Source organism: Monodelphis domestica, chromosome 2 (assembly GCF_027887165.1).
Source record: "Monodelphis domestica isolate mMonDom1 chromosome 2, mMonDom1.pri, whole genome shotgun sequence".
Classification (NCBI taxonomy): Eukaryota; Metazoa; Chordata; class Mammalia; order Didelphimorphia; family Didelphidae; genus Monodelphis; species Monodelphis domestica.
Window position 1 is genome coordinate 20,964,768 of NC_077228.1, and position 19,633 is coordinate 20,984,400.

At 40.5% G+C, this 19,633-nt stretch overlaps 1 protein-coding gene across 1 annotated transcript in view; it reads left to right on the forward strand.

The window, feature by feature from the left end:
* Window positions 1-19,633, forward strand: part of DAB1 (DAB adaptor protein 1) — a 333,073-nt gene that overhangs the window by 90,752 nt on the left and 222,688 nt on the right. The gene's annotated exons all lie outside the window — the stretch shown is intronic.

Consider the following 19,633-nt stretch of genomic DNA (forward strand, 5'->3'; position numbering starts at 1 on the left):
GACACATAAAACAACCTCTTTATTCCAAACAATGAAAGAACTTGGCAGGGGTGGCAAATCTAACCAAGAATTCCAGCTCATTTTATGAATTTCTGCAGGAATGACTTAATTTTTAATGGCCTTAGTTTTTCATTCGGCAGCACCGTCTTTGGGTGCCCCATAAATATGTCGGCTCCTTTGTTGCCTTTAAAGTTAACTTCTGTTCTCCCAAGCTCCAGTGGTCCCCCCTGACCCCTTGGGAGGGTTGGGCAGGGGGAGGGGTGTCTGGCTTCCAGTTTGTCTCTTTTCAGTGTTGAAAACAAATCTGCGGGTTATAAAAATATGTGTTTGCCACCCCACACAACTCCAGGGTAGCAGTTAGCTGGCGCCTACTGGGTAATCCAGCCAGGCACTGAATGAGAGTTAAAGAGCTCAATTTGACGTTGCTAGAGGAAACCATCTATAATGAGAAGAAAGCCGTCTTAGGTGGTTATTGAGTTCAGAACTGAAATATAGAGGGCTAAGCGCCATCAATGTATTTTTCATGCATTAAGCTGGAGAAATGTATGCTTCGATAAACAGGTCTTGATTACAAGCACCAAATAAGGAAAGCAAATCCCAGGCGTTAACTCAGACAATAACCAGCCCTTCACTGATTTTCTCCTTGATGGCTGGAGAAGCTGATTTGGGGCAGATGGGAGATGGGCCAGTTCAGACCCCGCCAATGGGTAAACTTGCCCAGGTGACCTCTAAAGGACGTGATAAAAATATGAGGTCCCAGGAAGGAGGCAGGATCTAATTGGTTTTCTTTATTTTTGAAGCAAAAGAACACTTAGCCGGACCACTTTCACCTGAATCTTGTGGCACTGAACAATTCACTCCCCCCAAAGCAAGAAAAGTGTTGTAATATATTTATATCCCAGTCGTGTTCCTTCATGGAGACCATTGCTTGACAGACCATCCATGTCGAGATGGCCAAGAGAAAGAGGTTCTGAGATGATAACGGGTGTCTCTCTCCTTAGAAAAGCCCAATCCCAGGCGTGCCGGGGACCTCAGAGATGGCTCTTCTAAGCCAGCCTTCTGTTGACATCATTTCTGACACGTGGAGGCAGGAGGCCATATGGGTTAGTGGACACAATGCTGGACTTGTACTGAAAGCCTTGAACCCTAGTTGTGTGGCTGGTGAGCTCGAGTGGGAAACCCTTGAATCAGTCACCATTCAGAAGACGCAGAGATTTCATTTCAGCATCAAGAGAAAAAGAAAACTTCCTAACTTCCCCTCATGAGAGAAAACTGTCCAGGAAGTCAGGGAGATCTAGATTCAATCCCTCCAGACGTGCATGATCTAGAGAGCCAGATTTACCTCCTCGATTTAAGTTTCCTGATCTATAAAATGGGCGGTTGCCTTGGATGGGTTGTCTCTAACTTTAAGTCTCCCGACACATTGGTCAGCCAGGATGGGCTCTTCACTGTTCAGGTAAAACTAGCCTAGTGAGTCCAGGGGCAGCCCAGCCCACTCAGAGCCATGAAGTTTGTCAAGATGTCAAAGATGTCGTACCCCCTGCTCGTTCCTTCTCGTTTTGTCCTTTGTGGTGGCCAAGCAGACAAAGTGTAACCCATTTCTCCCTTGACGGAGGCACTTCCTGCTCGTGCTTTTGTTTGACTGAGAATTGTACAGTCAATAATGTTTTCCATCCTTGTATATCCTGGCCACTGGCTGCTGGCTCCAGACCTGTGCCAGGGTCTCCTCAAGCTCTTGAGAGGCTGAGTGGTGGTTATCTACTGGCTTCACTGCCTGGTGCCACCTACCTGGGGGACATGGACAAATTGGCTATTTATTATTGGCATATTATTGATAAATAATTGGCAAATTAAGCTCCGCTACCAAGGAGAAGGGATCCGAAGATTCTCGAGTAATGTCAAAGAATGCATGACTCTTCTGTGCCTGCACAGCCAGAGAAAGGGATCCAGTCTGGTCAGTGGTGATTCTAAGGCAAAGTGACAGATTCCCAATGACAACGACCTGCTGTCAGTTCCTAAACAAGGAGGGCAGGCTTCCAAATTTTCTGTGAGCGGCTCAGGCCACATGGTTCCAACAGAGTCTGTCACGGGCAGGAAAGTTGCTTTTGCCATCGCTAAAAGTACTTTCTTCGGTAATCTTGGCAATTTATTGGCATCTAACAAGGCTTTATTAAATACATATTGGGAGTGGGGGACTAGCTAGGTAGCTCAGGGGATAGAGAGTCGGGTCTGGAGAGGAGAGTCCTGGATTCAAATCTGACCTCAGATATTTTCTAATTGTGTGATCCTGGGCAAGTCACTTTACCCCCATTGACACTCCTTTACCATTCTTCTGCCTTAAAACCAATGCTTAATACTGATTCTAAGACAGAAGATAATTTATTAAAAAATAAAAATACTTACTATGAGCTGGACTCTGTGGTAGCTACTTGAAACACTCATAAAATAAGAAAAATAATCTTTGGTTTCAGGTACCTTACATTCTAATGGGAGTAGAGGATAGAGTGCAGGGAGAGAGGTAGGCAAAGTGCAATCAAAGTGATCCTAGATAATTAGAGATTTGAACTGATAATGCAGGGAGCAGTGGACAGACCCAGAAAAGTCTGATGTAGAAGCAGGTGCCCTCACTGTGCTTTGAAGGAAGCTGAGGATTCCATGATGCCCAGGGGAGCAAGAAGTCCATCTCCAATGTAATGAACCCTTTGGGCAAAAGGCATGGAGCAGAGGTGATTATGTGTCATGGCCCTAGCTCCAGAATGTTAAAACTCTAGGAATGCAAAAGAAATAAGAGAAGTCCTTACCACCTACATTTTGGTGTTTCTTAACTATATTATTTTATATTATTATATTAATTAATTATATTAAAATGATGGCTGCATTGACAGGGAGCTATTAGTGAGGTTCCCTCTTTTTTGGCACAAGGGTTTTTCAATCAAGATAAAATAACAGCAGATGACAAGAACAGGAGTGAATAGAGCCCCCCACCCCAGCCCAGTACAATTCATTATATCCAAAGGCTCATTCAGAGTCTTACGATGCAGTGTTTGATTTCTGGGGGCATCTTCTATGGCTGTCATCTTTTTAGTCTGTCTGGAATCATGATAGTCCTCACAGAATTTTCTCCAGGCAGTCTGCTTTTATGGTCCAGGTTATTGCTGATAACTTTCCCTAAAATTGCTTTAAAAAGATCTTAGTAGATAAACCCTTTAGGAAAACTTCACCATCCCCCCTCAGGAGGATGAGCCCAGGATCTAACCCTACATACATACACAGACATAACCTGATGGGCACACAAATGTGGTGAATATTCTATTACAACAATAATAAACTTAGTAAAGGATGTCTGGCTAGCTTACTAATTTAAGAATATATTAAATAGTATATGAATCATCTCTCTCCAAAATAATGATTATATATTTATAATTAATATGTACTATTAATATTAATTAATTAAATTAATATATATAATACATATATACACATGCACATATACATACAAACACACACACATATATATGTATATATATATATTAAATATATATATATATATATAAAACAAGTCTTGTGTAGGTAGTTTGTATCTAACAAGCATGTAGGTCAGGGGCAACAATTTTTCAGTTACCTGCCATCTGTCTAAAACTATGACTGAGGGAAGTAGCCATGCCAAAGGGAAAAGAGGGATGAAAGTCTGGCAGAAAGGGGAACGTGATCCCCTAGTCTGCTTTCTATTCTATACAAGAGTCACAGGGATGGCAAGCCAGAATCAGAGCCGAGTAAGGATAGTCTCATGTCTTTACAGGGTAAATCAGAAAAGTCCTACCTCAGACCACTACTGAATAGTTTTGAGTCTCCCCTGAGGCAGCTCCCCGACTTTGGCACTGACATTCATGACCCCCTATAGGGGTTGTTGACATCCATGCCCACTGGCTTATCAGCACTGATCAATGACTTATTGGCAGTCCCTTTGTACTTTTCCTGGAATCAGACTTAAGCATCAGTTATAGTCCCATAAGATTGAATAACTAATGGCAAGTTTCCATAGTGTAAGCTTTAGGATATGCAATGATGTCAGGGTTGTTAGACACTGTAAGTTTATTCTTCATTACCAAATATTAGGTGTGATTCCACAAACTCAAGTTTAAAAAATCATACTTAAAACTATCAAAAATGAAAAAAATTGAATCAAAAAGATCATTTCTTAAACCCCTTCAAACAATGTAATAGTTAAGCCTATGCATTTTTAAAAATACACATCAGTTACTTAACGGTTAAATCTATGATATCTTTAACATGGTCATGATCTCATTATTCATTTATGTACACAAATACATACAGTTTTTTCCTTGGTAAAAGTTTGACATGGACTTTAGTACAACAATTAAGGCAAAGTCTGAAAAGGACAAAATTCCGAGAATTAAAAGGGCCCATTTGGCCACAGTTGGTAACAAATTCATGCCCTGTAGAAATGAAAGGTTCTACCATGCACCTTCAGATGTCATATGGGACTATAATGGAAAGAAAGGTACAATTTATATTAAATTCACACACCCTCCTTTTGTCACTTCCCCCCACCCTAAAGTTTTACTTGAAGAGTGACACTCAGTGTACTTTGGCCTTCAAAGCAAGAAGATTTGAATGTATCCCTCTTTGGCCTTTAAACATCTGTTTTTATGGTCCTAATGCAGGATTCAAGAAATTTGCTAGAGGTGACTATCTCAGTCTTAAGGTAGAAGACAAGAACAGTCATGTAATGTAGAAGGATAAGATTTTAGATCTGCAAGAGATCTCAGAGATTCTCTTACTCAGCTCCCTCATTTTACATAGGAAGAAACCAAGGCACAGAGAGATTTTGAGTTGCCCAAACTGGCAAAGACAGGATTTGAATTTAAGTTCCATGATTCAGTTTCATGTTCTTTTCACTGCTCCACAGACAGTAGTAGTAGTAGTAGTAGTAGTAGTAGTAGTAGTAGTAGTAGTAGTAGTAGTAGTAGTAGTAGTAGTAGTAGTAGTAGTAGTAGTAGTAGTAGTAGTAGTAGTAGTAGTAGTAGTAGTAGAAGAAGGAGGAGGAGGAGGAGGAGGAGTAAGGAGGAAGAGGAAGAGGAAGAGGAGACAATGATGATGATGATGATTTATCTGCATCTGCCATTTTGGGCAGAGTCAGAATTTGAACCCAGGTCTTCCTATGCCTTCCAGTATAGCCATGTTGGTGAACCTATGTCACACATGCTAGATGTGCCAGAGGGGGCTACTCCATTCCCCCTCTTCACATGTGCCTGAGAACATTTCTCACATCACCCACTCCTTTGCCCAGTAGCCCAATGGGAATGCTTCCTTCCTCCTCTGCCTGTGGGTAAGGGGGCAGCTAATATGTGGTATGAGGGTTGCAATTTGGCCACTAAGTCTCTAAAAGGTTCACCATCACTGCATATCATTGGATCAGTAGTAAAATTGCAGAGGACAATAATGGAGAATGAAATGGAAGGATTCTTGAAAAGATCAAGTCAGATAATATAGTAAAATTGATTTGCAAACCTGAAAGCAATATACAAATGCGAGCTATTACTACTATCTAGGTCAATTCCCTCATCTCAAGAAAAAGGTCATTTGTTTTGTTGAACTCATTTTGCAGGTGAGTAAACTCAGGCCCTTGGAGGACAAGTCACTAGGCCACAATTAGCCAAGACTATGCCAGCTTGGGGTCCCCAGTCCCAAATCCAGTTTCCTTATAATAGTTGGCTTTTCTTTCATTATTTTCTACTTAATATTCAGAAGAAAACTTTTCTGGTCTCCATGTAGAGAAAAGATTTGTAGCTTCCTGGTAAACCTCCTGATCCCCTTTTCAAAATAATATTTTAAGTGTATAAAATTAAATATATAGTATTACAAGGGAAACCTATTATGGTAAACTATAGTCATCAACATGTGTATATATATTAATATATACAGATATTTATATACTTGTAAATGTATATGTGTTTCTTTGTATGTGTATGTATATATCTGTCTATCCATCCATCCATCCATCTCTCCATCTCTCTCTCTCCCTCCCTCCCTCTCTCTCTCCCTCCTTCTCTCTCTCTCTCTGACTCTCTCTGTCTCTGTCTCTCTCTGTGTGTGTCTCTCTCTCTCTCTCTCTCTTTCCCTCTCTCCCTCCCTCCCTCTCTCTCTCTCTCCCTCCTTCTCTCTCTCTCTCACTCTCTGTCTCTGTCTCTGTCTCTCTCTGTGTGTCTCTCTCTCCCTCTCTCTTTCCCTCTCTCCCTTCTTCCCTTTCTCCCTCCCTCCCTCCCTCCCCCCCTCTCTCTCTCCCCTCTCTCTGTCTGTCTGTCTGTCTCTGTCTCTGTCTCTCTTTCTCTCTCTCTCTCTCTCTCTCTCTCTCAAGAAATGCCCACAAACCCCAGGTGAAGGACCCATGTCTTAGAGTTCTTAAGCCCCCACTCAGTTGCCTGAACATTAGAGAGATTAGGTAGTTTGGGCCAAAGGGGGAATGTGGACTCAGATTTCGATTGTTCTCCACTCTGCCCAACTAACTCTACACCCATAATAGGCACTTCTTTGATTTAGTCCAATTATACCTAAATATTGTAACTGTAATTGTTCCATGACCTTCCCTGAATTTAAGACATTTCTTCTGGCTTACAGAAGAGTCATGTCATGAAACAGTAGGAGCAGCCAATGAGGAAAGACCTGGTCCTGGAATCATGGGATATACCATATATCCATCCCCTTTTGATCTGTCTGACCTTGGGAAAGTCTCTTCCTCTTCTTGATCTTGCATTTCCATACCTTAAAAATAAAGGCATGGGCCTGGATAGCTACTAAGACTCCTTTCTACTCCAGAGCTCTGCTTTTAAGCATTTCATTTTCCATCTTGCCAGGAATACCATATTCACCTTAATTCTGAAGGAACTAAGTGGCACAGGAGATAGAGCAATGGTCTTGGAGTAGCATTAAAGGAAAACTTGAATTCAAATCCAACCTCAGTCACTAGCTGTGTAACTCAGAACGAGCCACTAAACTTACTCTGTGCCTCAGTTTCCTGATTTATAAAATAGAAGTAGTGATAGTACTTTAGTTCTAGACTGGTTGATAGTATCAAATGGGATATTTGAGATTATTTAATAATATTTTCCTTTCTTTCTTCCTTCTCTCTTTCCTTCCTTTTTTCCTGCCTTTGTAACATTTATAGAAATTGGAACTTTAGTAGAAAGTGTATATCTAAATAGACTCATCTTTGGGGCTGTTTAAAATTCTGGTTTCTTTCCCTGTTAAAGCACTAGATTGGCATTTAGCAAGTCTAAAGAGATAATTACTTTAATGGTCCCCTTAAGGGTAATAGGTGCCTTACCTCCCAAACCTCTAGTGAATTATATTCTTTTCCTTTCAGGCAAAGCAGTTTTCTTATCTCCCCAATCCTTCCAATATCCATTTTTTTGCATGCTGTGGGAATATAATTTTATAGGAAGGCATGAAAAGGTAGAGGGGTTGTCCAGAACTTTTATTCAACCACTGGGAAGAATGGAAAGAAAACCCAATTTCATTCATTTGATAAATATTATAAGGTCACCCTCCCTCCTTCCTTCCTTCCCTCCTGTGCTTCTTTCCTTCCTTCCTCCCTCCCTTTCTACCTTCTTTCATTATGTCCCTCCTTCCTGCCTCCCAGCTTTCCTCCTCACCTGCTCACCTGCCTTCTGAAAACTAGAAGCTGAAAGGGAATGTATAAACTATCTATTTATAAAATTTCATTTTTCAGATAAGAAAACTGAGGCCAAAGAGGTTAAATGATTTCTTTCAGCTTTTCTCTCTTTGCACAACCTTATAGAGACTATGCCCTCTTTGGCCTGGCCTTCAAGACCAGGGGTTCAACCTCCATCTCATGATATTCCCCTAGAGGAAGAAATTAGTAGAGTCAATTCAGCGTGAAAGGAATATATTAAGTGCCTATAGTATGTAGATCATTGTCCTAAGCACTAGGAAGATAGATTATTAGCATACATGGTCCCTGTGGCCATAGATCTCCCTGGCAAGGGAGTAGGATAAAATATATGTCCAAAGGATATTAACATAAAATAAAATGTACAGATACATTTAAATGCAGGATGTCCCAAAAGGGTGTGTGTGTGTGTGTGTGTGTGTGTGTGTGTGTGTGTGTGTGTGTGTGTGTGTAACTTTAAGCTTTTTAATCCTACTACAAGACTTTTAGTATACATGTATGTGTAGATGAATATCAAGATAGATACATAGATTGATAGATGGAGAGAGGCAGATAGGTAGATAGATAAATAGATGGATGGATAAATAGACAGATAGATGGGTTGATGGATAGACAGACAGATCAATTGATAGAGATCGAGATAGATAGATGGACAGACAGACAGATAGGTATAGATAGACAGACAGATGGACAGAGAGACAGACAGACAGATAGATGGACGGACAGATAGATGAACAGACAGATATGTAGATAGATAGATAGATGACAGAAAGAATAAAAGATGGATAGATAATGGTAGATATGGAGAAATAACATAATCATCTCACTTGTTCTCTAACTTTCTCTCACTTTGTTCTCTAACTTTCCATGATATAAGTTCCCTTCCAGGCAGAACATGTTCTTGTGTCCTTCTCATATCAGCTTGCTTTCTTAAATGCCCCAAAATGCTCTTTACTGTAATCATAGAATCTCAGAATTGAAGGATTTTCAAGGCCATGAGGCTGTTACCTGAACCAAAAACACAACATACTGTTCAAGTGATCATCCACATTTTTCTTGAGGGCATCCAATGAGAAGGAATCCTCCACCCCTGAAGGCAGGCCCAAGATCTAGTAGAAGATAAGTCTGATGGTAGGTAGTTTTTGCCTTACACCATGCCTCAGTTTGCCAGTCTGCAATTTCTACCCTTTTTTTCCTTTCTAGTTCTTCCTTCTTTGGGCAAATAAAATAAATTTCTTTTTATGTGTGGCAGTCCTTCAAAATATTTGAAAATAGTGATTATGTCCACCTAATTTTGTTTTTTCAAAGCTAAATATCTCCAGTTGCTATATGGCACATTCTCTAATTCTTTGAACACATTTATAACCTCATCTGAATTCTCGCTATTTTTCACCCCAAAACTTTACTAAACTCTAGTAACTTTCCCGATATAACATTCCCTGTTCTAAGACTTCTCCTGGGTCTGAAATTCAATGTTCTAAGTTCTCTCCCAATTTTGACATTCCCTGTTCTAATACCCTTCCAAGCTCTGGCATTCTCTCTTCTAGGGCCCCTTCAAATTCTGACATTCCTTCTTCTAAGGTCTCTCTGCATACTCCCATATCATGTATTAAGGTGTCTCCCAGTTGACATTCCATCTTCTAAGGTCCCTTATAGATTACATTGTATAGTCTCCCAACTCTGCAATTCTCTGCTCATTAAGCGATAGACTGTAATGATCAGAAAGGATCTCGGGGCATAAAATGTTAGAACATTGAATGGTAGAGCTTGGAGGGACATCGGAACATAGAATGTTAGAAATAAGAGGGGATTTAGGACATGAAATGCTAGAAACAAGATGGCAGAGAGGGGCCCCACTCTGATGATCCATGCCGTTCACCATTTTTGTTTTACCAATGACGAGACTGAGTCCCAGAAGCAAAGCCACATTCTGTACTCTCAGGTCCTTGTTAACATTCCGAGGTTCAAGAATAGTCCAGTACCAAGAGTCCTTTGACTCTCTGACTGAGTGCATGTCATGAGGAGACAGTAAGGGGCCAATAAAGCCTCTGTCTATAAACTGTTAAGGAGGAAAAGGAAAGGGGAGAGGAGGTGATATTTACTTGCACTGATCGTTATGTTTCCATTAGACAGTGAAGTGACCTAGTAAGAAAGGTTACAAAATCATTATTAGAGATTGTCAAAGCTGACTAGACACTGGATTAATGGGGATTTGGTAGATTTCTATAAATAGCATTCAAAAGCAAAATCGGGATGAACCAAAAGCAGCCTTTTTAACCCTCAAGTCAGCTGCTTGACAAATGTCTTTGCTTATCCGGACTAATAATGATTGCAAACTTGAGAGATTAATACAAAACGCAGTGTGTCGAAGCTAATTTTCTTTTCTTTTCCTTTCTCTTCTCTTCTTTTCTTGGATGGGGAGGCAAGAATTTTTTGGAATGTTTTAGTAAGAAAAGCCAACTATTCATTCAAATGAAGTTTTTCTTTGAAATGAGTGCCTTGTTTCTTCCCGATGCTCCTTCGGAAGCCTCTTCATCAGATTTTTCTTTGAAATAAGTTTTATTGATGCCTTTATGTTTTACATCAGTCATTTTTGGACACTCTCCCAGACCCATCCCGCACTGACATCTCCTTTTCAATAAAGAAAAATAACTGAGTGAAAATCAACTTAAAAAATGACAATAGACATCTTGTACATCACTATGCTCCCATACTCTCCTGCCTTTCAGTAATGATTTCCATTCTATTTTTAAAAGAATTATTCATAATAACAATGTGACATCTATATAACACCTGGTTTGCTCTTTCTAAGAACCCTGGAACATAGAATTTGAGCTGGATATTTGTTCGTAGGATCCTAGGATCATCATCTAGTCAATGTTCCCCTGTTACATACCCATTAAGAAATGGAGGCGAAATGAGGATCAGTGAGTTGTCCAGTGTTACAAAGATCTTAAGTGACAGAGCATTGTATCTCCAAGCCTGGTGTTTATTCCCCATCCATATTTTGTGCTGACAGAACTGTAGATCATAAATAAAAGATCACTAAATGAACAAACAAATAAATAAATATAAGTTCACCATATAAATAAACAAATAAATAAATAAATGGGAAAAACAAATAAATAAATATAAGACCACTAAAACAGGACCACCCAAGTAGTCATTGAGACACCCTGGTTTGAACTTCTTCTGCTCTGGGTTTTTTCTTCCAATATTTTATCCCATAAGATCCCTCATAGCTCTCAACTTCTATGCTTCCTTGCTTCTGCCATGAGGCAACTATGGGGAAGGCCGTCATTAAGTGGGTGCCAATGCAATGTCCGTCACTTGTACTTCCACAGATCCCCCAAAGAGTTTGTCACTCACTATTGTCAATGGGATGCTTTCAGTGACTGAGCGCTACCGCTGTTGACAGAGAAAGCTGCCTCACAGAAGGGCCGGAGAGCACTCACCATGTTTTTCATTGACTTCTCTGATCTTCCAACCTGAGTTAAAAGAAGCATTTTGCTTGACTGTCACTCATTTTCACTTTTGTGAAAAAAATTTAAAGCTGTATCCACCCTGGAGGTGACAGTCCCAGCCTGATGTTGTCACTCCCGGTACTGTCACAGTGAATTCTGTCACAGCGCAAAAGCAGAATGAAAGGCACCCAGGTGCGAAATGCTTGCTCTCACTTCCCTGGTATCAATTCCAGATTAGAATGTCACCATCAAATATTTAGAAATTTATATGATGAAGATGGATGGTTTTGCCTTTGATGGGATGGAACTCAAACATATGATTCACAGTCAAGTGAAAATAGCTTGAAGTTGGCTTGATTTGGGCTTTTTAATGTTTTAATCAGTAATTAGACACTATACCTATTGAAAAATTGGAAGTAATCTCTATTTTGCCTTTCTTTCAAAACTCAATGAGTTTGATTGCAACTACATTTGTTTAAAAATCACATTTGCAGATACGAAGTCTGGTTTCAATTTAAATATTTCATAGAATGTTGGACCTGGAATGTCTGGAGGAGAAGGGCTGTTAAGGATAGAGTGTTAGTTAGAAGGATCTTAGAATGTAGGTCCTTAGGGCTAGAAGGGACCTGAGAGCAAAGAATATGGCATGTGGGAATCTGGGGCTGGCAGGGGGAGGGTGGCATGGGCTTAGAACAAAGAATGTCAGAGCTGGGATAGGGGGGAACTTAGAAAAGGGAATGTCAGAGCTGGGAGAGTTTAGAAAATTGAATGTCAGAGCTTGGCAGCACCTTAGAATAGGGAATGTCAACACTGAGGGAGGTCTAATAATATAGAACGTCCATGCTCTAAGGGGTCTTTGAACAGGGAATGTCAGAATTTGGGAGGGAGTTGAAAACATGGAATGTCAGAACTCAAAGGAGCCTTAGAATAGGGAACATCAGAGCAGAGAGGGACTGTAGAACACGGAATTTTAGAACAAAGAATGTAGAAAGTGACCATTGCCAGAGTCTTTAGAATATGAAGTTTTATAGCTTCACTCTTCAATAGATCATAGAATAGTCAGTACTGGAAGGAAGGGCATCAAATTTAGTGCCCTCATTTCATAGTTAAAGATACTGTCTAACGTCCAGAGAAGGCAAATAAATTATCAATTTTTCTATAACAGTGGATAAATGGATTTGGAGTCAGAAGGACTTGAGTTCAAATCCTCCCCCAAACACTTAATTATCTATATGCCTTAGTTTCCTCATCTGTTAAATGGAGATAATAATAGTCACAGGTTTATCGGGAGTCAAGTGAGATAACATGTAAAGTGCTTTCCAAACCGTAAAGTTTTTCTCATTATTATTCAAGATCACACAATTAATGAATGACCTCCTAGACCCCGGATCCTGTCTCATTGCTCCTTGTTCTTTCCTTGACATCCCTCAAGTCTTCTTCCCTCCTGAGCTTTAAAGCTCTTTGGTCCATGTGCCTTCTTCCATGGGCAGCGGGCTACTTTCAAACAGGAAGGCTTTGGCGTATGACACCAAAGGCTGAGGGCAGTTTATGTTGTGACCTCAGCATGAAGCATTTCTGTTTAGCCCCTCTTCCTTGGGCGCGTTTATCCAGTAAGAAGGAGGCAACGTGGAAAAGCAGATTGAGGTCAGAGAACGCTTTGAAGTGCCGACTGTCAGATCTGCTCAGTGCTCTGATGAGAGATGGGGAGCCGCATGATAGGGTCACCTCTTGGCTGGCCCAACCAGGGCAGGGAGGGGAATTGAAACGGACCATGGAAGCAGCCATCCGTCTCCCCCCGTGATTGAGTACAAGATGTGGCTGCCAGCAAGCACCGAAAAGAAGAGAGCAAAGGGGGAGTTTTCAGCAAGGGGCTGTAGGGGGAAAGGCAGTGCCTTGGACATTTGGTTAAGAACCTGCAACGTGCAAGGCAATCGATGGTTCAACTCTTCCAAGGAAGCAGGACATGAGGAAGACATGACTGTATCCTTCCACTCACCATCCTCTTTTTGGGGTGCTGTTTGTGTTTGACTGACTAACTGACTGTTGGTCCATTATTCTACAATCTTACTCAGTCATTCATGTTGTCATATGATAAATAACCAAGAGGAGCCATGTATTTGACTGCCTTTATTTTATATTTGAGGAAATTGAGGCCCCTGGAGAGTAAACAACTTGCCCAGGGCCACATAGCTACCTGAATTTATAGGCTCAAAATCCTTAGGTATTGGATTTGAACCCAGATCCATCTGACTCCTGAGCTACATCACTATCTACTGCCAAAGGCTACTTGCCATTAAATATTCATGAAGCTTGTAAAGTGAATTTATGCAGTGTTTTGTTTCATAAATGGTAGAGGACTTTGCATGCTAATAAAAGTCCCCCCAAAAGCATTATCTTTTGTCTTAGAGTCAATAAGATGTATTGGTTCCAAGGCAGAAAATCAATAAGGACTAGGAAATTGGGGTTAAGTGACTTGTCTAGGACTACACAGCTAGAAGGGTCAGATTTGAACCCAACATATCCCATCAGATTTGAACCCCAAACATACCATCTATGAGGTATGTCTTTAGAGGAAGCAATACAAATGAAAGGAAGATTGCAAAGCAGATGAGGAAGAGATGACTCCTGGTGGGGGAAATAAAAAAGACTTTACAAAGGAGGTGATATTTCAGCTGGGCTTTGCATGGGGTCTGAGCCTATCAAGTGTCACTAATAGCCCATTTGCCTAGTCCGGACTTCTTGGCCGGGGTGCCCTGCCTCATATACTCTACTGAATTCACCATCTCCTTCCTTCCATTGTTTGGCACTATTGTTCTTGGACTGATGAACTCAGAACTCTTTCAGTCCTGGCAGATGGTACCTCTTCCTGCAGAAATGTTTGAGATCTCTATTGTCCCAACTAGGATAGTAGCTGTCCAAGCACTGGGCAAGACGGATCAGTCCATATGATCGGAGGAAATCTCTCTCATTAGACTGGAAGCTCCTTGAGGGTAGGGATGATTTCATTTTGGCATTGCTCTAATACATCATTCCACCCACAGTAGCCAATTAAAAATCTCCTGATTACAGATATCCAATTGTGTATTGGTCATACTCCATATCTCTTCTGTAGAGCACTTTAATAAGGCTCTTAGCCCCACAACCTCCCCTGGTGCTCGGTTATACAAGCAGTGGGATCTCCCTTTTCAGCTAAGGAAACTGAGTCTCAGAGAGGTTGTGTGACTTGCCCAAGGCTGCATAAGACTTAAATCTAGCTCTTCTGTTATCATGCTGGTTCTTTCTTTTGCTTCATGCTAATTCCAGAATTCTTGTTAAAAAAAAAAAGAATCGGGTCTTATAAAAGATGATCCCACATCATTGTAGTAATAACAAACACTAGCATTTCCGTGACTCTCTACACTCTTTCAGATTTCCTAACCACTTTACACATCCTTACAGCCACCCTGGGAGGCAGGGGCTACTATTCTTTCTGTATTGCAGATGAGGAAACAGAGTTTGAGAGAGAGGATGTGATTTGCCAAAGGGACCCGTTCTGTGAGGTTCGGGCCAGCTCTGACTTCCTTTTGGGCACTGTCCATGATTTACCCAAAGTATAGGTCCGCTCGCCCTCTCCTGACATCAGAAAGACATTTGAATTTTGGTCATTGGGCTAGCAAGCAGTATTCAAACGCCTAAGATGTGTCACGCGGTGTGTTAAAAGCTAGGAATGCAAAGAAAGGAAAAGGGGGGAAAATTCGTGTCCGGCCCTGTCCCCCTGAGTCCAGTGGGGGGAAACGACATGCAAACATCTATATTCAAAGAGGATATGGACTGGGTGAGTTGGAGGAAATCAGCAGAGAGAAGGCATTGAAATTCAGATTGCACTGCATCTCTGAGTACATGTCATTTCTGTTCTGGTCCTTGATCTTTTATCAAGTAGAGAACTATGCCCATAGCTATTAAGCATCAGAGGAAGGATTCCAATTCGAGTCTTCCTGGCTATCAGCATTCTCTATGCTCTGCTCCCTGGCTGCCTCAGAGGGGAGCCCTGATCCCCAAATGCCAGGCTTCCAGACTCTGCAGCAGGTTCAAGGAATGGTCATCCCATCTCTCTTGATGGACTTCATTTTGAATGGGCTCTTTACCTCCCGAGGTAAATTGGCTGGGATTGGGAAAGCTCTCTTTACTTGGAAGTCTGTCTTGATATCAAGCTGAAATTGCACCTTTGGCATCCTCTACCTCTTTACTCCTGGTTATGCTATCTAGGGATGAGTGGGAAAAGGCTAATGCTTCTCCCTTTGGATATATGAAACCCAAGCACTTTAAAGTTTGCAAAGTACTTTAATATATATCGTGTTTATCTTTACAACAACTCTGGGAGGTAAGTGCTTTTATGATCTCTATTCTGTAATAGGGGAAACTGAGGCACTGGAGAGATTAAGTGATTTCCCCAGGGTCATTCAGCTAGTAAAGGTCTAAAGTCATATTTCAACTCACATCTTCTTGACTCCAAGTCTCTATCCACTCCATCACATATTTTCCTTCTTCCAGGACTTCATTCATCTAAGCTACAGAAAAATGGCCAGCAGTTCATGGTCTGTTGGTCTGTTCAATGATGGTAATCCATTGCTTTGTGCAGAGCTCAGGACAGAATGGTCAGAGGAGACCTACCTGGGCATTCATCCCAACTCTGCTATTTATTAACTTAAAAACCTCCAGAAAATCGGTTCCTTTATGTGGACCTAATTTTCCTGCATTCTCAAATGAACTGTTGAATTAAATGACCACCAGGCCCCCTCCGGTCAGAAACAAAATTGGAGGTTTATTTTTTTCTGCCAGCACAGTCACTGAACAGCATATAAGTACTTTCCCAGTGTATAATGAAAACTTCTTGGAAAATGTGCCTCCTTTTTCATTAAGATTCACTCAAATAAATGCCTACCAAAAAAATAAAATGAATCGTTTGTAGAAGGGTAGCATTTTTTTAAAATGAGCCAGCCACAAATTTTGTTTCCAAATTTAGACATGCTAATTCCTCCATGCCTTGATAATTTTGTCTGTGCTGTGGGACTCTATTTGGAGAAGTTGTCCATATTAATGAAATTAAGTTTGCGACGTTGCTTTGCTTTCCCTGCTGAAAGATGCTTTGTAAGCCAAAATACTGTTTATTTTTTTAAATCAAAAGTTTAATAAAAAGTGCACATCTCTCTAAGGAAATTCTGCCATTGCTTCAGTATACATTTGGGAAATTTGAATGGAGATCTGAATTTATCAGCTCATGCTAATTCTGGGTGGCTGAAATAGCCAATAATCAATAATCCTGGCTCCCCATGGAAAGCCCCTGAGGTTTAAGAAGTAACTGCATTATTTCAGGTGATCAGGGCAGCCCTGCATCTCCTTTCCTGCCTAACCCAACAGCCATTAAGAGAAGCATGGGGGAGCTTTTCCCACATGCTTTATTGCAGGCAATAATAGAACAAGTCAACAAGTAGACTGAAAAATGCAGCCGCAAGAATGAAACATCCAAAGACCATCCCTTACTTACCCGTCTCATTGTGTTCCCTTTAATGGCCTCACAAGTGTGGGTTTTAATTCCCAGCCAAGCTGTGTGATTTTCCCCTTGCTGATAAGATCTCAGCAAAAATCATTCCCCTCATCTACTGGTCCATTCGTTGATGACTTGTTCAGATAATCGTTTTGCAGGCTTGTATTGTAGCCCAGAGCACTCCCATCACTAACTGCCCACTACAGGCAGGACTCCATTCACCATCCTCCCACCAGTATAAAATGCTGGGGATAATAGCCAACCCTCCAAGGGCTCTTGAGAGGAAAACACCTGATAGAGCTTAAAATGGTGTATAAATGGAAGTTGGTATTATTATTGGGTTTTTTTTTTTAATTAAAAAACATGGCCTGACTTTTTGCTCTCTGTCTCACTCGTATTCTTCACTATACCCAAAAGGTGCCCCTTTGTCCCATCTGCATCTCCTGAAATCAGGGCTTCCTGATATTGTCATGGAGTGTGTTAGTAATATTTAATGACCAGCTCTCCTGTATGCATGAGACCCTTTTAAGACTAATCTGATTATAACATTTTCTTGGTCACTTTAATAAGTTTGGATGATGAATAAAGAACAATCAGGTAAGCCCTGATTGGTAACATTTGCTGATTTCCAAAGTGCAAATATTTATATTGAAAATGTAATCACTGGCTTCTAAGAGGTGGTAGGAGCTCTGTATTCTCATGGATCATGGAAAGAACTCTAGAACTGAAGCCAAAAAAACACAGGTTAAAATCCCAGCTCTCTTCTTTCCTAGCTCTGTCATTGTTGGTAATTATCTTAAGCTTCCTGAGCCTTAGTTTTCTCATCTGAAAAATGGCCACAATAATAGCTATTATACCTGCCCACCCAAAGTGTTGTAATGAGGATCCAAAATTTTTCTATCTGTAAAAAGGCCTATAAATGCTTGCAATTATTAGATGCCTTTTGTTTATTAAATTAAAAGATTATGTAATAATGAAAAAGGCCTGAGACTTGAGGGAGAGCACCTGGAATTGAATTCTGACTATTAATTATGACTTGTGTGACCTTAGACGAATTATTTAACTGCTGGGGGAAGGAAGAAGGGAAGCTCATTTTCCTTATCTGTGAAATGAGTTCCTCTGGAAGGCTTTGAAGGTTCCTTTGAGGTCAAAATTTATGAACTGAATTGAATCTCTGGTGTTTGGGCTCTAACTCATAAACTCCTATAATCTCATCTATCTTTCAAGACTCAACTTGAACAACTTAACTCTCTCTGAAATTTCCTCTATAACCCCTAGTAGGAAATAATCGTGCTTCCCAGGAGTCTTTGTACAGTACTTTGTCTCTTTCCTGGATATTGTTGTTCAGTCATTTCAGTCGTGTCTGACTCTCCATGACCCTTTTTGACTTTTTCTTGGAAAAGGTAGTGAAGTGGTTGGCCATTTCCTTCTCCATTTCATCTTACAGATGAGAAAGCCAAGGAAAATTAGGTTAAGTGACTTGTTCAGTGTGGAAAGTGTCTGAGGCCAGATTTGAACTCAAAAAGATGAGTTTTCTTGACTCTAAGACAGGACTCGAGCTCGGTGCACTTTAGAACCACTTAGCTGCTGTTCTTGTATGGACTTTCTTTTAAAAAATAATTATTTTTTCTGTTATATGTAGAAACAATTTTTGACAATTTTTTTGACATTTTAGGATTCATATTTCCTCTCTCCATCCATTCATCCCCCTCCCACATTGATAAATTGTCTAATATAGGTTATACCTTGAATGTAATTTCTGTGATTTCATTTGTATTAATATTATGTATAAACCCAGGAGAATTGCTCATTCCTATGGGAGGGGGTTGGAAGGAGGGAAGGGAAAGAACATGATTCATGTAACCCTGGAAAAATATCATAAATTAATTAAATAAATAAACTAAAAAGAATTATATATAACTGTATTCAAATTCTCATAAGAGATGAAATTTCAGTGGGGCAGAGATGATACTTATTCATCTCTGAGCACCTTCCAGAAGACAATCAGAAGATACAAAGATCAGAGCAAAGGATGGGCTTTGCTAAGGTCCAGGGCTTGGGCAATGTCCTTTCCTTATCTCTTGTCTACTGGACCCTCCTTCAGAATGCCAAGGCATGTCATGTTTTTTTTAATCTTCCTTGCTATTAAGCATTGTTTAAAGATGCTCATTCTAGACCTCTATACCATCTTTCTACTCTTCCCAGCTCTCCTACCAATGAGTAGGACCTCACAGGTAAATCCTATAATCATTTAATGGCTCAGCCTCATCTTCTGTCCAATCCCCAGGGTCTCCAACCAGTTGATGGTCTATCCTAGAGCCAGTTATTACTGCCTCCACTGAAGGTACCTTTCCTACAGCTCAGGGGATTCTATCAATGAAAGATGATGATAGTGCCTTTTGTTCTTCCTAATTCCCATCATGCCTTGGTACTGTCTTTATGGTTGTTGTTTGGCACTGTTGACCTGCCAATTAGTGGTTGAGACCCTCCTTGAGCCCTACTCATGCCATTTCCATTTCTTGATGGCGTGATAGGATTTAAGTCTGAATATCTGAGTTCTCTATATTGTTGAGTAACTTTGGGCAAATCACTTGTGATTCTGTGAATATAATTGTTTCCTCTTTCAAGAAATGAGGATCATAACAAGAAGTTGGTTCACATTTCTGGACTTCTTCTATAAAATTGATTTGCCTCTTGGACTAAGCAGTCAATAAGGTTCCTTCCAGCTCTCCTGCTATGAGGATTAAAGCTCCTCTTGAATCTCAATTATAAACAATTACTTGTTTAATTGAAAAGCTGAAGGTTAAAAGGGTGTTAGATTCAGTGTTGGACATCCTCCTTTTGATTCCAACTCCACTACACCTGATTGAGCTTCAGAAAATGACTTAAACTCCATGAGTCATAGTTTTCTCATCTGTAAAATGGACAATTTGG